The sequence below is a fragment of the Dipodomys ordii genome, unplaced genomic scaffold (genome assembly GCF_000151885.1).
Source record: "Dipodomys ordii isolate 6190 unplaced genomic scaffold, Dord_2.0 Scaffold68, whole genome shotgun sequence".
NCBI lineage: Eukaryota > Metazoa > Chordata > Mammalia > Rodentia > Heteromyidae > Dipodomys > Dipodomys ordii.
The window spans coordinates 6,562,582-6,581,437 of record NW_012267284.1 but is presented as its reverse complement, the minus strand read 5'-3'; the positions used below and the strand labels follow the sequence as shown (position 1 = coordinate 6,581,437).

Here is an 18,856-nt window from a genome sequence, read left to right as displayed (position 1 = left end):
TAGGCAAGTCCTTTACCACTTGAGCCACACTTTGGTTATTTGTCAGGTAGGGTCTGACACTACTGCTCAGGTTGGCTTTGGACCATGATCTTTTCTTCTTCCACCTCCTAAGTACTGGGATTACAGGTGCGCACCGCCACTCCTGTCTACACTGGTAAATTTTTTACATCATGCATTGTATCCCTTAGAATTTTGACTTCAAAATATAAAAGGCATTCTCAAATACAGTCAGTCCCCAGTGCTTGTTTTTCCTCCAAATCGAAGCCTGTGGTGTGCTTCTGGGGGTTGTTTGTGGATGTGTGCACAGCTTGAGACCAAGATGGACACATTTCCCGCTGAGGCTGAGCAAGGTAGTGCCTGGCCCTCGTTTCAGCTCCAATTCTGTGAACCAACTGGTGTCATTTAATGCCATTTTGTGCCACGATGTTGCCCTTCTATACTTCTTTTTTTCGGTTGTGGGGCTTGAACTCTGGGCTTGGGCACTGTCCATGCACTCTTCAGCTCAAGGCAAGTGCTCTACTGCTTGAGCCACAGCACCACTTCCAGTTTTCTAGTGGTTTATTCAAGATAAGAGTCTCATGGAGTTTCCTACCTGGGCTGGCTTTGAACCGTGATCCTCAGTTTTCAACCTCTTGAGTAACTAGGATTACAGGTGTGAGCCACCGGTGCCCAGCCTTTCTATACTTCTTGATGGTGTTTTCCCCATTTAAAATAGTCCCAAGCTGGTTAGGTGTCGCAAAGCACAAGAAAGCTGCCAATCCACTGCACAGAAAATGTGTGCACTCAGTCAGCTCCACTCAGTGCCGTTGGCCCTGAGTTTAGCAATCATGATCTGCTGCGCAGAGGGCAAAGTGATGCGTGGGCCACAGCTGTGCTTACCGTGTGCGGGTGGCCTGACAGAGCCTCACAAGCTGTGGTGTACCGTCTCTGACTCAAGGTTTGTTTGGGAGTCATAGACCAAAGGCGATGGTTCCAGAAACAGCCAACACTTGGGCCTCTGTCCACTCCAGACTCCCTACCTGTGTGTCTCTGAGTCCTGTGCAGTGCTGGCTCTGGCTCCAGCAGGCTGGGGAGGGGTGGTGTGTGAAGTGTTAGTTGGCGCTTATCTCCACCTCCTGAGTAGCTGCGATTACAGGTGTGTGTCACCAGCTAAACCAGGATATGTTGTGCTGCTTTCCCCCTCTCTACCAGGGGGACCCTACCTGGTGCAGCTCCTCCAAGGCCCTCTTCTCTTTCTTCACCTTGGTGATCTTGTCCTTGTGAAGGGACAGGTACCCCAAGAAGGTGTGCATCTTGTGGCTCAGGGCCTGAGGTGGAAATAGTGATGGGGCCTTAAGGTGAGGAGCAGTCTTTGCAGCGGGATATACTCACCCAGGAGCCTGAGGCAGAGGACTGGGGGTGGGCAGGAGTGGCCACTCAGGTCTTGGTGGCTCAAAGCCTCAGACAATGGACATTGACCTTGTGTGGCAGTGCCCTAGAGATGCACATTCTGGGCCTTGTCCAGCAAGACCGCCAACCTCATGGCATCAAGAGTCAGGGCTCCTGAGGAACCTGCTGGAGGAGGGTGTAGCAAATGCTTATTTAAGAAAAAAAAATCCGAAGGGGGGACAAACATGGCGACGGGACAGTTGGGAAACGCCACAGCTCTCTCCAACCAAAAAGAGAGTTCATATGCCAATACTTAATTTCCCCAAGAGACCAACAACAGCAAAAAGACGAACACCCCGAGAAAAACAGGAAGCGGAAAAAAACAAAAAAAGAAAGAAAAGGAAGAATTTCAGAACAGAGAAGCGTGAAGACCCCTCCCCCAACCTTTACTGGCTGCGTGCCAATGCACCAAGCCGCAGCCAGCCCAGCCCAGCAGGGGCTGCCGGAGTCCCCAGAGACACAGGGTGTCATCTGCAGATCATCTGCACAGAAGACACATGAGGTATCAGTTTCAGACCCACTGATCTCAATGAACAGAGAAACCTCTGAGCCAGAAGCCTGCACAAAGATCCCACTCCCACCCCTCACTCTCTGAGCAGAGGGACTCCATCCCTCCAAACCCACTCGGCCCCAAGGCGGAAACCCCAGAACTATATGGGTTGCCCACAGAATGCCAGAGCAGAAGACTTGCAAGATATTGGTGCTGGGGCTGGGAAGGTGGCTCAGTGGTAGAGCGCTTGCCTTGCATGCTCGAGGCCCTGGGTTCGATTCCTCAGCACCACATAAGCAAAAAGAAAAAAGCCGGAAGTGGCTCTGTGGCTCAAGTTGTAGAGTGCTTGCCTTGAGCTGAAGAGCTGAGGGACAGCGCCTAAGCCCAGAGTTCAGGCCCCATGACCGGACCAAAAAAAAAAAAAAAAGATATTGGTGCTGATCCAGAGAGCGCAAACAGAGACAAACCCCAGCGCTCAGAACCTGCACGGAGACCCCTCCCCCACCCCTCGGCTGGAGGCCCATCCTAACAGCATCTACAGAGGCAGAGACAGAGGTGAAACCCAGAGCCACCACCTCCAGGCCCAGCTCACAACCATCTCAATTGAACTCTGATTGCAGCAGCAACCAGCGACCTACATCACACAGAAACAACTAGCTCCAGGGTGAGTACCCCTCAGGGGACAGTGTATCCCTCAAGGGAGACCAGAGCTGGTGGGAACCCCCAGACCTTGGCCCAGACCCCTACCCCAACACCCGGACTAGGGGACCCACCAAAACTGGGAACTGTTCCAGAACTCCACCAGCCTGTGGAGCACATCCAGCCGGTCAGGCTAGAGTAAGAGCACACCTAGAAGGGAGCTTAAACAACCAACAGTGCCCCTGGGTCACAACAGCCAACAGTGGAAGAAACGAACTGTGTACTCCAGGCTCTGTGACCCAGGCGGGATACACAGCAGCACAGATCCAACTGGTGTGCCCCAGGCTGGGGACTGGGAACCAGGGCCAGGCCTGCAGATCAGGTGTCCTCCAGATTGAAGTCAGAAGCTGAGCATACGCCTCAGCAGAGGGGGGAAACAGGGAACTGCACCCCCTGGGAATCACTCCTGTGACAGCAAAAGACCTGGGTGTCCAGGGCAAGAGAACCAGAAGCTCAAACCCCACCAGAACCCGACCCATATATTCCAGGCCGGGAATTGGACAACTCAGGCCACCAGCACCTGATAATAGTCAGGAATCAGGCTGGTAAGGTGATCAGTGGTAGAGTGCTTGCCTTGTGTTCATGAGGCCCTGGATCTGATTCTTCATCACCACATAAGCAGAAAGGGCCAGAAGTGGTGCTGTGGCTCAAATGGTAGGGTGCCAGCCTTGAGCTGAAGAGCTGAGGGACAGCGCCCAGGCCCAGAGTTCAGGCCCACAACTGGGGAAAAAAAAAACAAAAAAACTCAAAACATCAGGAGCCCATAGCAGACTCCAGCAACTGGGAGAGTACATCCAACACATTCAATCTCACCAAGAGCACCTGTAGGAATAAACAGGAACAGTCTAGACCACTCAACCCTTCTAAAGGCAGGAACTGCCAGTGATCTACAGCAGAGAGCAGAGAGCGCTATGTGGGTCAGACCAGCAGCTGGAGGGCGGCCCCCAACAGAACCTAGACCAGGTACAGACTCTCTCCACCAGCCCAGAAACAGCAACAAAGCAAAGACAGACACCTATTGACCAAAACAAAATTTCAGATTAGTCTCCAATAATCCCTGAGTCCCCATGCGAAAATCACAGAGAAAAATTACAAGGTTTATCAACACCCAGGATAGCAAGCTACTCCCAAAAGTCAGCAGCCACCCAGGGGAGAGCCCCAGTGGGAGCAAAGCAGGAATGGAAAACAAAAGCTACATCCAAGAGATGTTGGAGGCAATGACTCAAGAACTAAAGTGAGAAATAGACCAGAAATTTAAAGGACACAGGGACAAAATATTGAAAGAGATGCAGGATCTCAAACAGGAAGTGCATGAAAAAATAGCGGCAGTACACACCTAACTAAGAGATGAGATTAGTACAAAAATAGAGGTAGTACACACCTCACTAAGAGATAAGATTAGTACAAAAATAGAGGTAGTACATACCTCACTAAGAGGTGAGATTATTACTTTTAGACCCAACATTGAATCAATAAATGAGACCATTTCCTCCATGCAAACCACAATGGAAGCCACAATTAACAGAGTGAACGAAATGGAACATAGAGTGTCAGATACAGAAGACAGAATACACCAACTGGACCAAAAAATCACAGATGTGGAAAAATCACTTAAATTATGCCAAAGGGCAATCCAAGAGCAAGTGGCAAGTGACAAGAAATTTAACCTTCCTATAATTGGAGTGGACGAAGATGAGGAATATCAAAGCAAGGAAATGCAACACCTATTCAACAAGATTATCAGTGAAAATTTCTCCCATCTCAAAAAAGATAATCTTACCTACATAATAGAAGCATATAGAACACCTAACAAGCAGGATCCCAGGAGAAACACTTCTAGACACATTATAGTAAAAATGATAGATCTGAATAATAAGGAAACAATCTTTTTGTGTGAGTGTGAAAATACCATATAGAGGGGTTACAATTACGTAGGCAAGATAATGAGTACATTTCTTATCAAGCATTGTTGCCTCCTCCTTTGTTTCCCCTTCTCATCCCTTCCCATCTCCCACCCCCCACCCCCACCACCACAAGGAAACAATCTTGCATGCAGCAAAAACAAAGAAGGAGCTATAGTACAACAGGGAAAAAATTAGAATCACTGCAGATCTTTCCACACAGACATTGAATGCAAGAAAGGCCTGGGAAAGTACCATCCGAGCCCTGAGAACCAATAACTGCCAACTCAGACTGATATACCCAGCAAAGCTAGCATTCACATTCGATGGAGAACTGAAAATTTTTAATAGTAAAGAAAAACTAAGTGAATTCATAAATAATAAGCCAGCATTACAAAGAATACTAAGAGGGGGAACACAACCTGAAGAAAGAAACCAGGGAACAGGGACCTGCATCAGACAAGTATTAATAGAAGTCTAACTTAGTAAGCACAGGAAGAAAGGAAAGAAGAAAAACAGGAAAACAGGGAATAACAGGGACCAAATGCATCTCTCCATACTATCCCTAAATATTAATGGTCTTAATTCACCAATCAAAAGAAAAAGAACTGCAGATTGGATCAGAAAACATGACCCATCCATCTGTTGCCTTCAGGAGACCCACCTCTCAGCCAAACATACAAACAAACTCAGAGTGAAGGGTTGGAAAAGGATCTACCAATCAAATGCCCCCAGTAAGAAAGTAGGAGTAGCTATCCTGATATCTGACAAAATAAACTTTTCATTAAAATCAATACAAAAAGACAAGGAAGGACACTACATATTAATACAGGGAACAATCCAAGAGGAGGATATTACCATCATCAACTTATATTCCCCAAACATAGGAGCACTCAAATATGTTAAGCAAATACTCTCAAACTTACAGAATAAAATAGATCCCAATACTCTAATACTAGGAAACTTTAACACCCCACTCTCACCAAAGGACAGGTCTACCAACCAGAGGATTGGCAAAGAAGCTACCGAATTAAGTGAGGCCATACTTCAAGCGGAACTAACTGACATCTATCAAGTTTTTCACCCTAAAACAACACAGTACACATTCTTCTCAGCAGCTCATGGAACTTTCTCCAAAATAGACCATATCATAGTTCATGCAAGGAACTTAAGCAACTACAAGGGGATTGATATAATCCCCTGGATCCTATCTGAACACAGTGGAATCAAGCTAGTTCTCAATAACAAAGCATACCTCAGAAATTACTCAAATACATGGCAATTGAACAACACATTTCTAAGCAACACCTGGGCAACAGAAGAAATTAGAGAAGAAATTAAAAAGTTCCTACAATTCAGTGAAAATGAAGACACATCACAAAGAAACTTGTGGAACACAGCAAAAGTAATCCTGAGGGGCAAATTTATTACCCTCAGTGCCCACATCAAGAAAATAGAGACAGACCAAGTAAATAATCTTATGTTGCAATTAAAACAGCTAAAAAATGGAACCTAAAGTTACTAGACATAGCCAGATAAGAGCAGAAATTAATGAGATAGAGAATAAGAAAATTATAAATAAAATTAATAAAACAAAAAGCTGGTTCTTTGAAAAAATAAAATTAATAGACCTTTGGCAAGAGTAATTAAGAAGAGAGGAAACCCATATTAACAAGATCAGGGATGCCACGGGAAGAATCACAACAAGTACCCAAGGTATCCAAACAATTATAAAGGACTATTTTCAAAAGTTATACTCTCTAAAGAAGGAAAACCTGGCAGAAATGAATGCATTTTTAGAGAAATACAAGTTGCCCAAACTGAGCAAAGAAGAAGTAAATCAATAGAATAAGCCAATATCTTACAATGAGATCTAGGAAGCAATCAGAAGTCTTCCAACAAGGAAAAGCCCAGGACCAGATGGATTCACAGCAGAATTCTATAAGACCTTTAAACAAGAACTAATACCCATTCTCCTCAAGCTCTTCAGAGAAGCAGAGAAGGAGGGCGCTATCCCAAACTCATTCTGCGATGCCAATATCACACTCATCCCCAAACCAGGCAAAGACCCAACTAAAAAAGAGAATTACACACCAATCTCCTTGATGAACACAGATGCAAAGATCCTTACCAAAATTCTAGCTAACAGAATCCAGAAACACACAAAAAAAATTCATACACTAAGACCAGGTAGGCTCCATCCCAGAGATGCAGGGATGGTTTAACATACATAAATCAATAAATGTAACCCAACTCATCAACAGATCCAAGGTCAAGAACCACATGATTATCTCCACAGATTCAGAAAAGGCTTTTGATAAAATACAACATTCATTCATGTTTAAAGCTCTGGAGAAAATAGGAATAGAAGGAACATTCCTTAAAACAATAAAAGCCATATATGACAGACCAATAGCCAATATTATACTTAATGGAGAAAATCTTCAACCAATTCTCCTAAAATCAGGAACAAGGCAAGGATGCCCACTGTCTCCACTCCTCTTCAATATAGTCCTGGAACCCTTAGCCAGGGCAATAATGCAGAAAAAGACATTAAATGGATCCGCATAGGGAAAGAAGAAGTTAAACAATCCCTTTTTGCAGATGACATGATACTATACTTTCACGATCACAAAAACTCCATCCTCAAACTCTTAAAAATTATAAATCACTTTGGCAAAGTAGCAGGATACAAAATCAACCCACAAAAATCAGTCGCCTTCCTGTACAATGACAATGTACAAGCAGAAAGGGAAATAAAAGAAGCAACTCCATTCACAATAACCCCCCCAAAAAAAATAAAATATTTAGGACGTAAAGAACTATTTAACAAAATCTATAGAAACTTAAAGAAAGAAATTACAGAAGACACTAGGAAATGGAAAGACCTTCCATCCTCTTGGATAGGCAGACTTACTATAGTGAAAATGGCAATACTGCCTAAATTAATATACAAATTCAATGCAATTCCTATTAAAATCCCAATGACGTACATTTCTGAAATACAGAAAACAGTCCAAAAATTCATATGGAACAACTCTAGGCAAAAAAGACAACATAGGAGGGATCTCAATGCCAAACTTCAAACTCTACTATAGAGACATAATAACAAAGACAACATGGTACTGGCACAAAAAAAGACCTGAAGACCAATGGAATAGAATAGAAGACCCATAAATAAAACCACACACCTACAGTCAGCTGATATTTGACAAAGGAGTCAAAGACATACAGTGGAAGAAACACAGCCTCTTCAACCACTGGTGCTGGGAAAACTGGGTGGCCACATGCAGAAAACTAAAAGTGGACCCCAGCCTATCACTATGCACCAACATCAACTCAACATGGATTAAAGACCTTAACATTAAACCTGAATCTCTGAAACTACTGCAGGACAGAGTAGGAGAGACACTTGAATTTATAGGCACAGGCAGGAACTTCCTGCACAGAGTCTCAGGGTCACAACAAATTGAAAAGAGACTCGACAAATGGGACTACCTTAAAATAAAAAGCTTCTGCACAGCTAAAGCTATAGCAACCAAGCTAGAAAGACAACCAACTAACTGGGGAAAAACAGTTAGCAGCAGTACATCAGACAAGGGGTTGATATCCAGTATATACAGGGAACTCAAGAAACTAATCTCTCCCAAACCTAACAAACCAACTACTAAATGGGCAAGGGAATTAAGAGAGACTTCTCAGAAGAAGAGATAAAAATCGCAAAGAAACACATGAGGAAATGTTCACCATCCCTGGTTGTGAAGGAAATGCAACTAAAGACAACCCTGAGATAACACTTTACCCCAGTCAGAATGGCCCACATCTTAAAGTCAGCCAAGGACAAATGCTAGAGGGATGTGGAGAAAGAAGAACCCTATTACACTGCTGGTGGGAATGTACACTTATACAACCACTTTGGAAAGCAGTCTGGAGGGTCCTCAGAAAGCTAAATATTGACCTCCCTTATGACCCAGTCATACCACTTCTAGGCATCTATCCTGAACAACAGGAACCAGTATACAAGGACACACGTACCTCCATGTTTATTGCAGCACTGTTCACAATAGCCAGGATATGGAAACAACCCAGATGCCCCACGACAGATGAATGGATCCAAAAATTGTGGTATCTATCCTTAGAAAGCACAAAATAATTGCATTTGCAGCGAAATGGATGGAGCTAGAAGAAATTGAGTGAGGTAAGCCAAGAGCAAAGAGACAAAAGGCACATGGTCTCCCTGATAAGTGGATGTTAAATCCAAAATGTTAGGTGGTCCGACAAAATTAACAGGACTTAAGAAACAAAGGACTTCCACTCATTTGGTTGAATCACTACTAAATAACCCCATGCTGCTGATCACATGTATGGTATATATGTGCACACCGGAGGGAAACCAGGAGGATGACACAGAACTAGAGGGAATCAGGGAAAAACATACAACAGTGAGACCTATCAGCTGCACTGGACATTGACCAAAATGAACTAAGCAGTGATGGGAGGGAGGGAACGAGCGGGAAAGAGGGAACAGCTGATGCTATGCAAAACAAAAGAAATGTACATATCACCCAATGTGGAAGAAATAACTGTATTGCAAAGCTCATAGAACTCATAAATGTTATAGACCATGATATTTTGCTCCATGAAAGTTAGAATGTGTTTGTGACTTTAACTAAGCATCACCATCCCACAATAGTGTGAAATTTAGGAAATGATGCAACCACTTAATCACAATAAAAAAATTGGAAAAAAAGAAAGAAAAGAAATCCACCTGACACTGGTGGCTCCTGCCTATAATCCCATCTACTCAGGAGGCTGAGAGCTGAGGACTATGGTTTAAAGTCTGCCTCAGCAGGAAAGCCCATGAGACTCTTATCTCCAATTAACCACCAGAAAACCGGAAATCGTGCTGTGGCTCAACAGGTAGAGTGCTCACCTTGAGCTGAAGAGCTCAGAGACAGCACCCAGACCCAGGGTTGAAGCCCCACAACCGATTAGCGCCCCCCCCCCCAAAAAAAATCTATCAACTCCAAAGGAGACTCCTCTCTCTGGGATGAGAATATCTCCAGTCCCCTTGGTCCCAAAGAACTTCATATGATTTTTAAAATTCTTTTTTGGGTGGTAATGAGGTTTGTACTCACAGCCTTGTACTTGCTAGGCAAGTGCTCTTCTAACTCAGCCATGTACCCAGTCCTTTTAGTTTGCTTGTCAGACAGGGTCTCCTTAGATCTTGATCTTCCTATTTCTACCTCCTGGGTGGCTGGGATTATAGGCAACCGCCACCATGCCCAGCTCCAGTCCTGTAGAACAACAACGGGCACATTCTCTGTACAGTCCAATACGGAAGCACTTAACAGAAGTGAGCACTGAGCATTCAGAATGTGTCTGGGGAAGCTGAGGTGCTATATGAACTTGGGTTGGGTTGATGGGAGCTCAGACATCCTCCATGGCCGGCCACTGGGTACACTGAGGGGATCATGGCATGGTCCTGCTGGTGAGCAGGCTGTGCACCTGCTTCATCTTCTCCGTCTTGGCCAGCATGGTCTCCAGGCCCTCCAGTGTAGGGAGCTGCGAGAGGCCACACCTGGAAGATGGTGCCGGCTTCCGCCCTCCGCCTTCCCGATGGCGGGTGCTCTCTGTGGTAAACAACTCCTTATATGGCTAAGGCAAAGAATCTGGCTTGCTTCCGCTCACCTGAACCTATTGGTGGTTCCCACGTGGCGTATCAGGGTTGGCTACCCAGCGGGTACTTAAGGCTGTGGGGAATTCTCCCCGGGGTTGGGGGTCAGAAGATTGCTCAAAGGTCCTGAATAAACTGCAGAGAGAAGAGTTCGGTGTGGCGTCTTCCTTGCTGGTCGAGGCGGTAGCGACACTCCAGGTCCACTTCAGATGGCTCAGCTCCCCTTCCTCTGTCTGAACATTGTACCTTCCTCTTCCTCCAGCCACTCCCACATGCCGGAGATCTGGCTTTCCAGATCCATCTTGGTTTGCATCATCTGTGTCAGCCGCTCCTTTGTGTCCCTCAAGTTCTCTGTTCCTGTTGTAAGGAAGAGCCTTAGTCAAAGGCAGAAGCAAAGCCAGGCACCAGTGGTGATGTATGGAATCCTAGCCACTCAGGAGGATCGCAGTTCAAAACCAGCCTGGGCAAGAAAGTCTGGGAGACTCTTCCATGAACCAGCAAAAAGCCAGAAGTGAAGCTGTGACTCAAGAGGCTACTTTCTCTCCCTCTCTGGTTCCAACTGAAACAGCCCAGAGGCCTCAGCTGCTCCCAAGGCCACCCTAGTCCCTACCCTTCTCCTCGGGCCCCCGCATATGGCCTGCAGTTAGATAATGAGAGCCTTCTTCTCCTGGCTCAGCATTGCTGTCTTCTCCAAATCTTTCACCTTGTTTACCAGTTCCTGGGTCTTGGCCACAGCATTCCTCAGCTCCTCCTCCTTGGCCTTCATCTCTCCTCTTGTTGAGCCACGTTAGGAATGGTTTGACCTGGATGATGAGTGACACCACAGTGTTAGGAGGGGTCAGTTGCGGGGGCAAAAGGCATTGAGCTGTGGTGTACCTGCCTCAGAATTGACCTCAGACCACATTGTGGTTGCATTGGCTCTGCAGGTGCAGTCTCTCTCCACAGATGCTGGCAGTCCCAGTTTCTTGCTACACAGCACCCCAAGTGCTCATAGAGGAAGCTCATTTGTTCTTGGGACTGACTCATTCTTTATCTGAGATCCTCAGATCTCAGCCTCCTGAGTAGCTCAGATTACAGGCATGAGCCACTGGGTGCCTAGCCATACCGTGATGTTTCTGTGGGAGGAAATTAGCCTGTCATCAAGGTGGCTAGACTGCCTTGTCTCCAACATTCCTATGCCTGTAACCTCCCACCCCAAAGGGCCCCCTCCCCAGAGCTGAGCCTCCTGCAGCTCACCCCAGCCATACTGGCTCACCGGGCCTGGCCTCTGACCCTCACTTTATTGTAGAGTCCCTACCAGCCCCATAAGCAGAGCTGCAGGAACTTTCACACATTCTTCTGAATGACTTTCAGGCCTAGTCTGTAAAAATAATTGGGGTAGGGGGAGGGAGGAGGAAGCAGGTGTCAGGTCCTGGCCTCCCTAAGGGAAAGGATTTGGGGAAGGAAAGGGGAAAAGAAGCGCACAAACCTATGTTGTCTAGACACAAAAGTGCTTCCTAAGCCCTAGCATAGCTTATGATGTCTGGGACAGGGAGAGGCAGACTGGAATCAGAGTGCTGTGGCTGATTAAGGGAGTCAGGCATGGTGACTCACGCCTGAAATCCAAGCTACTTGGGAGGCAGAGGTAGGACAATCATGATCTGAGGCTGTTGGTGTAAAGTTCGTATAAGATCCTAGCTGAGCTAGATAGGGATGGCTCATACCTGTAATCCTAGCTAGTAAGGACTGCAGTTCAAAGCCAATCTGGGCAGACAAATATGAGAGACTCTCACCTTCAGTGAACCAGCAAAACGTTAGAAGTGGAGGTGTGGCTCAAATGGTAGAGAACCAACCAACCAACAACAACAACAACAAAAAAGCTAAGGAAGAATGTGAGGCCCTGAGTTCACATGCTAATGACAGGGAAAAAAAAGACCCAATCTGAAAAAAAAATGGAAAAGCAAATTGTGCTGAGGCACGGCTCAAGTGGTAGAGTACCAGCCTAGCAAGAACAAGGCCCTGAGTTCAGTCTCAGTACCATCAATAAAAGGGAGGAAATGGAAACTGATAGAGTTTCTCCCTCCCAGACAGCACAAAGCGGAGACACATTTACTCCAGTGTTTTTCCTCCGTCAGCTCCCTCACCACAAATCACCAGTCTCCAAGTCTCATCAATGTGTGGTTTCTGAAACCCGCCCTTTCACTGTTCCCTGTGGCTTCATGGACTGGGCTGGTATTTGCTGAAGGCTTCTTTCACCCAGAAGGCTAGCTGGTGCCCCTCCCTCTGGGTGGAAGAAGGTCTGCTAGCAGGTGACTAATTCATGATTAATATTATGATCACCAAGAGCCAGCATCAACCATAGGCCACCTGTGCTGGATGGATCTAGCAAGTTCTTAGTTATTTGGCAATACTAGGATTTGAACTCAGGGCCTTGTAACTTGGACCCCCACTTTTTTGGTTTTGTTTTTGCTTTATTTTTCAGGTATTTAATTTTTTCCTCAGTCTTCCCTTGGATCTCAGTCCTCAATCCTAATGCCACTCCTGTAGCTGGGATCACAGGCATACCACCACACCCAATTTGTTGTGATAAGGTCTCATATAACTTTGGCCTGGGCTGGATCAAACTGCAACCCTCCTCCTGACTCTCCACTGGGAATACAGGCACATGATATGTCTGTTTCCATCAAGTAACTTAAGAAAAATGATTGAAAAATACAATTGCTAGGGTCACTTTGGGAGGTCAGTTCCTTGGTTCTAATCCTGACACTGCATGAACTTGACCCAGTCCCTTAAACCTTCCACATTTTTGTTTCCACATCTGTAAAATGGGGTACTAGTCTTACCACACTGCCTTTCCTTGTGCCATCACAGGACTGGAATAAGGGTAAAGCCATGTAAATGACTCGTACCTTTATTTTTTTTTTTGGTTTTTTTTTTTTTTTGGTCCAGTCGTGGGGCCTGAACTCTGGGCCTGGGCACTGTCCCTCAGCTCTTCAGCCCAAGGCTAGCACTCTACCATTTGAGCCACAGCGCCACTTCCGGCTTTTTTCTTTTTGCTTATGTGGTGCTGAGGAATCGAACCCAGGGCCTCATGCATGAAAGGCAAGCACTCTACCACTGAGCCACCTTCCCAGCCCCTGACTCATACCTTTAAAGGGAGGAGTTGTATCAGTGGGTCCCTGTTAGGGGTTGAATTGGGTCCCTTTCAAAAGATAGGCTGGTGTCTTAAAACCTAGCCTGAGCAAATGTGACACCATGCTATGGGATTATGATTGATGCAAGAGAGATGATGGTGGCACATCCCCACAGGAGAATGTCACATGAAGATGGAAGGGAGGGGGGGACCAGTGAACTCTGGAAGAGACAAGAAAAGCTCTGTCTTTCCTGGCTTCAGAGGGAGGTATGGCCATGTCCACTCACTTTGACCTTGGACATGGGGCCTCCAGAATTTTGAGAGCATCAATTCCAGTTTTGTAGTACTAAGGATCGAACTCAAGACCTCCTGCATGCTAGGTAGGCACTCTACCACTTGTGCCATGCCTCCACCCCTTTTATTTTACCCGATCTGGCCTCTTAACTCTCTCCATCCTCCTCCTGCCTCTGCCTCCCAAGGTCTCTGAGATTACACGTGTGTATCACCACACCTGGATACAGTCTTACAGTCTGAAGCCACTCAACGTGCAGTGAGTAGTGATGGCAAGCTGCAGGAGACTAAGCCAAACTCCAAATGGCATTCCTGGCCTCTGCAGAAGGCATTAGCTATCTACAACTCCTCCCCGCGGGATCCGGGGAAAGGCGCCGAGTACTATTAGTACCATTTGTTCGTGCGCATGCGTATGTGCATAAATGCGCGTGCGTGTGTGCGTTCCTGTGAGGGCCCATGTGTTCCTGTGAGGGCGCATGCGCACGTACACGCGTGCGTGCGTCCCTGCATGCTTCGCGTTCCTACCCTAGGAGGGAAAATGCCTGCAAATGTCCCCTTTGTTCCAGCATGGTCTTGAATTCCACTCTCCTGAGGAAGCCCCGGCACTGAAACCATAATCTTGACCAGACGCTCATCCGTCATGTCCTTGAACTTGGCCAGGATGCCCGCCCAGGAGAACACCTGGGGAAGAGTCACGATCTGAGCGGAAGCCAGGCCGCGGGGAGGCCACCTCAGGTCAGTTCTCAGGAAGACCCGGATGTGCTGGGGACCATGTGAAGAAAGATCCCAGGCGAGTCCTGTGCTTCACTCCTGGTTGCAGCTACTCAGGAAGCTGAGATTTGAGGATTGTGGCTCGAAGCTTAGCCAGGGCAGGAAAATCCGTGAGACTCTTTTACCTCCCAGCAAAAAGCCTGGAGTTGTGGCATGAGTGACAGGGCACCAGCTTTGAGCAATAAAGCTCAAGGACAGCGCTCAGGCCCTGAGTTCAAGCCCTAGGACGGACACGTACAGACACACAAAGTTAAGACCCCAGCTGGCCCCGCCTGCACACCTCCACCTGCAGGTTCCCCACAACTTCTATATGTACTTTCTCTGGCCTATCAGACCCTTGGATCCTCAAGAGTTGGCTGAGCTGCACGTCCTGGCTTTGCACCTCGAAGCTGGGTCATCTTGGACCTACCTTGTCACCTCTCAAGGCCTCAGTTCCTCATCTGGGTGGGGGGCAGGGTGTTGCTTCCTGTCTTAGCGGGTTGCTAGGGATGATAGGGTAGACCAATGCACAAGGGCTTCAACAAAGGATGACATGGTGGAACATTATATACTATGGTGAGTGCCTGCAGCCCTCCCTCCGGCATAATAAGACTTCTGATGGTACATGACTGTAGTCAGTTATGCAGAAGGCAGAAGAAGGAGGATCAATTTGAGGCCACCCTGGCAAAAGTGCAAGACCTGGGGTTGGGAAGGTGGCTCAGTGGTAGTGTGCTTGCCTTGCATGCATGAGGCCCTGGGTTCCATTCCTCAGTACCATATAAGCAGAAAAAGTCAGAAGTGGCACTGTGGCTCAAGTGGTAGAGTGCTAGCCTTGAGCTGAAGAGCTGAAGGACAGCACCCAGGCCCAGAGATCAGGCCCCATGGCCCACAAAAAAAAAATGCAAGACCCTACCTGTAAAACAAACTAAAAGCAAAGAAATATGGGGATATAATTTAAGTGGTAGAATATTTACCTAGCAAGTTGAAGGAGGCCCTCCCTCATAAGAGGACTCCTAGTGAAACAAGAGCTGGCAAAGGTGTCCATCTAGGGTGAGTGAATTGATAGAAGAATTTTGAAAAGCATTCTGGTATTCCTGTAGCAGGTGGGATGTTAGCCTGGTTCCTTGGAAGTATCCCAACCATGGCTGCCTATCAAACCGCCTGGAGGTTTGGAAGATACCCAGTAATGCCTGGGCACAAATAGAACTTCTGGATTATATTATATAATATACAGCATTATATATATATATATATATATATATATGTACACATATATGTGCGTGTGTATTTTTCTAGTCCTGAGACTTGAACTCAGGGTCTGGGCACCATCCCTGAGCTTTTTTGCTCAAGACTATGTTTTACCACTACTTCCCTCTTTTTGACAATTAATTAGAGATAAGAATCTCACAGACTTTCCTGCCCAAACTGTGATCCTTAGATCTCAGCCACCTGAGTAACTAGGATTACAGGTATGAGCCACCAACACCCAGAGCAGGATTTGGTATTTTTTTAAAAAACTGCTCCCTCCCCATCCCCAAATGAGAAAACTTGAAAACTTTGTTGTAGAAAAACTCCTATATGGGGCTGGGAAGGTGGCTCAGTGGTAGAGTGCTTGCCTTGCATGCATGAGGCCCTGGGTTTGATTCCTCAGTACCACATAAGCAGAAAAAGCTGGAAGTGGCACTGTGGCTCAAGTGGTAAAGTGCTAGCCTTGAGCTGAAGAGCTGAGGGACAGTGCCCAGGCCCAGAGTTCAGGCCCTATGACTGGCAAAAACAAAAAACCAAACAAACAAACAAAAAAACTCCTATATGGGACCAGGGGAAAGAAATGTGCACATGGCAGCATTGTTGCTGACTACATGGAAAAAGAGAAAATTTGAAAAAGGAGAGAGAAGAGGAGTCAGGATGAGGAAGCAATCCAAGTGACCATAGACAAGAGAAAGGGTAAAGGTGTCAGGTCATGACGGACATCACAATACAGTGGCAGTGATGGCAAATTGCTGTCATGTGCCACAGAGAAGAATCTTGGAATATGACTTAGCTGCTCATAAATGTCATCTGTTCCTCAGCCACAGCATGAGAGCCCGCATCCCACCATGCCATGCTCTGGCATGTAATAGAGTTCGTTATTCACCCTATATGCTAACTTCCTTGTCTTCAAGTACAGGAAAGGGATTTTGCCTTTTTTTATGTATGCCTGTCCTGAGGAGGCTTGAACTCAGGACCTGAGTACTGTCCTTGAGCTCTTCTTATCCACTCATGGCTAGTGCTCTACTACTTGAGCCACATACAACTCCACTTCTGGCTTTTTGGTGATTAATTGGAGGTAAGAGTCTCAGGGACTTTCCTACCCAGGCTGGCTTTGAACTGCAATCTTCACATCTCAGGCTTCTGAGTAACTAGGATTACAGGTGTGAGTCACTAGTGCTTGGCAGCGTTGTTTTCACTTGTACATTTTGTGGTATCTTAAAAAGAGAAACTAAGGGACCATGTCTTATTAATTTTTTGGATTTCAGACTATAGCAGACTATTTAGCATAAAAGAGATGATCAAGTATTTTGCATGCACATGGTCACAGTTCTGCTTCTGGCTTTTGGTTAGTTAGTTGGAAATAGGAGTCTTGTGGACTTTTCCTGCCTGGGCTGGCTTTGAACTGTGAGCCTCAGATCTCAGCCTCCTGAGTAGCTAGAATTACAGGTGGGCAGTGAGTTGGCTTAATTTTTTTCTTTATTCAGCTATCCCCTCCCCCCAAAAATCCAAGTCCTCACAAAATTAGCATCACAAGGTAGAAGGGCCATAAAGTGTTTCTTCGTATTTCAAAACTAATTGATACCAGGTGCAGTTGGCTCACACCTGTAATCCTAGCTAGTTCAAAGCCAGCCTGGGCAGGAAAGTCTAATCTCCAATTAACCACCAGAAAACTGGAAGTGGCAGTATGGCTCAAAGTGGTAGAGTACTAGCCTTGAGCTGAAGAGCTGAGGGACAGCCAGACCCAGAGTTCAAGCCCCATCACTGACAAAATCCCCCCAAAAAACCCTAATTGGCAACGAGGCTGGTATTAGTGTGTGTGTGTGTGTGTGTGTGTGTGTGTGTGTGTGTGTGTGTGTGTGTGTGTGGTGGGGGGAGAGATGGCTTATAAGAGATGACAGCCAGGAAAAGGACACAGTTGTCAGGCAGAACCATCCTATTCTTTGTTCAGCTCCTGCTGCCAGATTGTCCTAATCCTTAAGGCAGCATAGATGGGGAAAGTGAGGCACAGCAACAGCCAGGAATTCAGAAATAAATGTTATATAAATGAACTTGATTAAAAACACACAGGAACCAGGCCCTGCTGGCTTACGCCGCCTGTAACTGTAGCTAGTCAGATGGCTAAGATCTAGAGGATCACAGTTCAAGGCCAGCCTGGGCAGAAAAGTCCAACAGACTCTGCAGAATAACCAGCAAAACTCTGGGCTAGAGCCGTCACTCATGAAGAGTATCAGTGCAACACTTAAATGCCAGGTAGAGACAGTCCATTTGCCCAGGCAATGGTTGTGTCTGATTGTGGAGCTGTGAACACCCAGGTCATCTGACAGGTTTGTGACACTGGCAGGCTACCTTCACTCTTCTCCAGTCTTCCTTAAGATTCACATCTGTCAAAGGTGCGGGGTGGGGATGGGAGGGTGTGGAGGTGTAACCAGAAAACTGCAAGTGGAGCTGAGGCTCAAAGTGGTAGAGTGCTAGCCTTGACCAAAAAGAGCTCAAGGACAGCACCCAGGCCCTAAATTCAAGCCCCATGACTGACAAAAAAAAGTGGGTGCTAAAGGAGAGAAGGGGTATGTTAATATCTACCCTCGTTTTATTTTTGATCAAGTGTTCAAAAGCTCAAGGGTCCCTGTAAGTTAATGCAGCTACACACATATTTGGTTGATACTGGGGGAGGCAGGTGCTCTACCACTTGACTAACGAGACTTGGAGGGGCAAGCAAGATTGCTTGTCTCCTGTCTCCCAGATGTTGTGTTGGGGTACATAGGTTGCACCTCTGGCCGAGCTGGGCCTCCTGATTCTCTCCTTTTTTTCCTGGAGGGCCCAGGAAGTGGGTTAGACCCTGGGTGGCCTGAGTCCCATGAGTCAGGATCAGGAGGCTGCTGTGAGTCAGCCCTGATTCACTGCCAGCTCAAAACTCGGACATGCTGTTGGGGTGAGCTGGGATTATGGGGTTTTATCACCCACACATGCAGCTAGGCCCAGTCCAATCTGGGACCTCAACTCTGATCCATTCTTTAAAACTTTTTTTGCCCTCTCTGTCCTGGGATCAAATCAAAGCCCTTGGGTATGCTAGGCTAGGGTTCTAGCACTGAGTGACACCCGCAGTGCTTGCACCTTTTCCTTCAGGGTGTAGAGGAGACTAGAGTTTGAACTCATTTGCTAGGCAGGTCCTTTTTCACTTGAGTTATGCCCTCTGGCCTGCCTGTCTGCCTGCCTGCCTTCCTTCCTTCCTTCCTTCCTTCCTTCCTTCCTTCCTTCCT

The 18,856-nt window shown here is 46.6% G+C and overlaps 1 pseudogene; it reads right to left on the bottom strand.

Annotated features, from left to right (window-relative positions):
• The window catches only part of LOC105990892, a 50,686-nt pseudogene that overhangs the window by 14,177 nt on the left and 17,653 nt on the right, over positions 1-18,856 (bottom strand).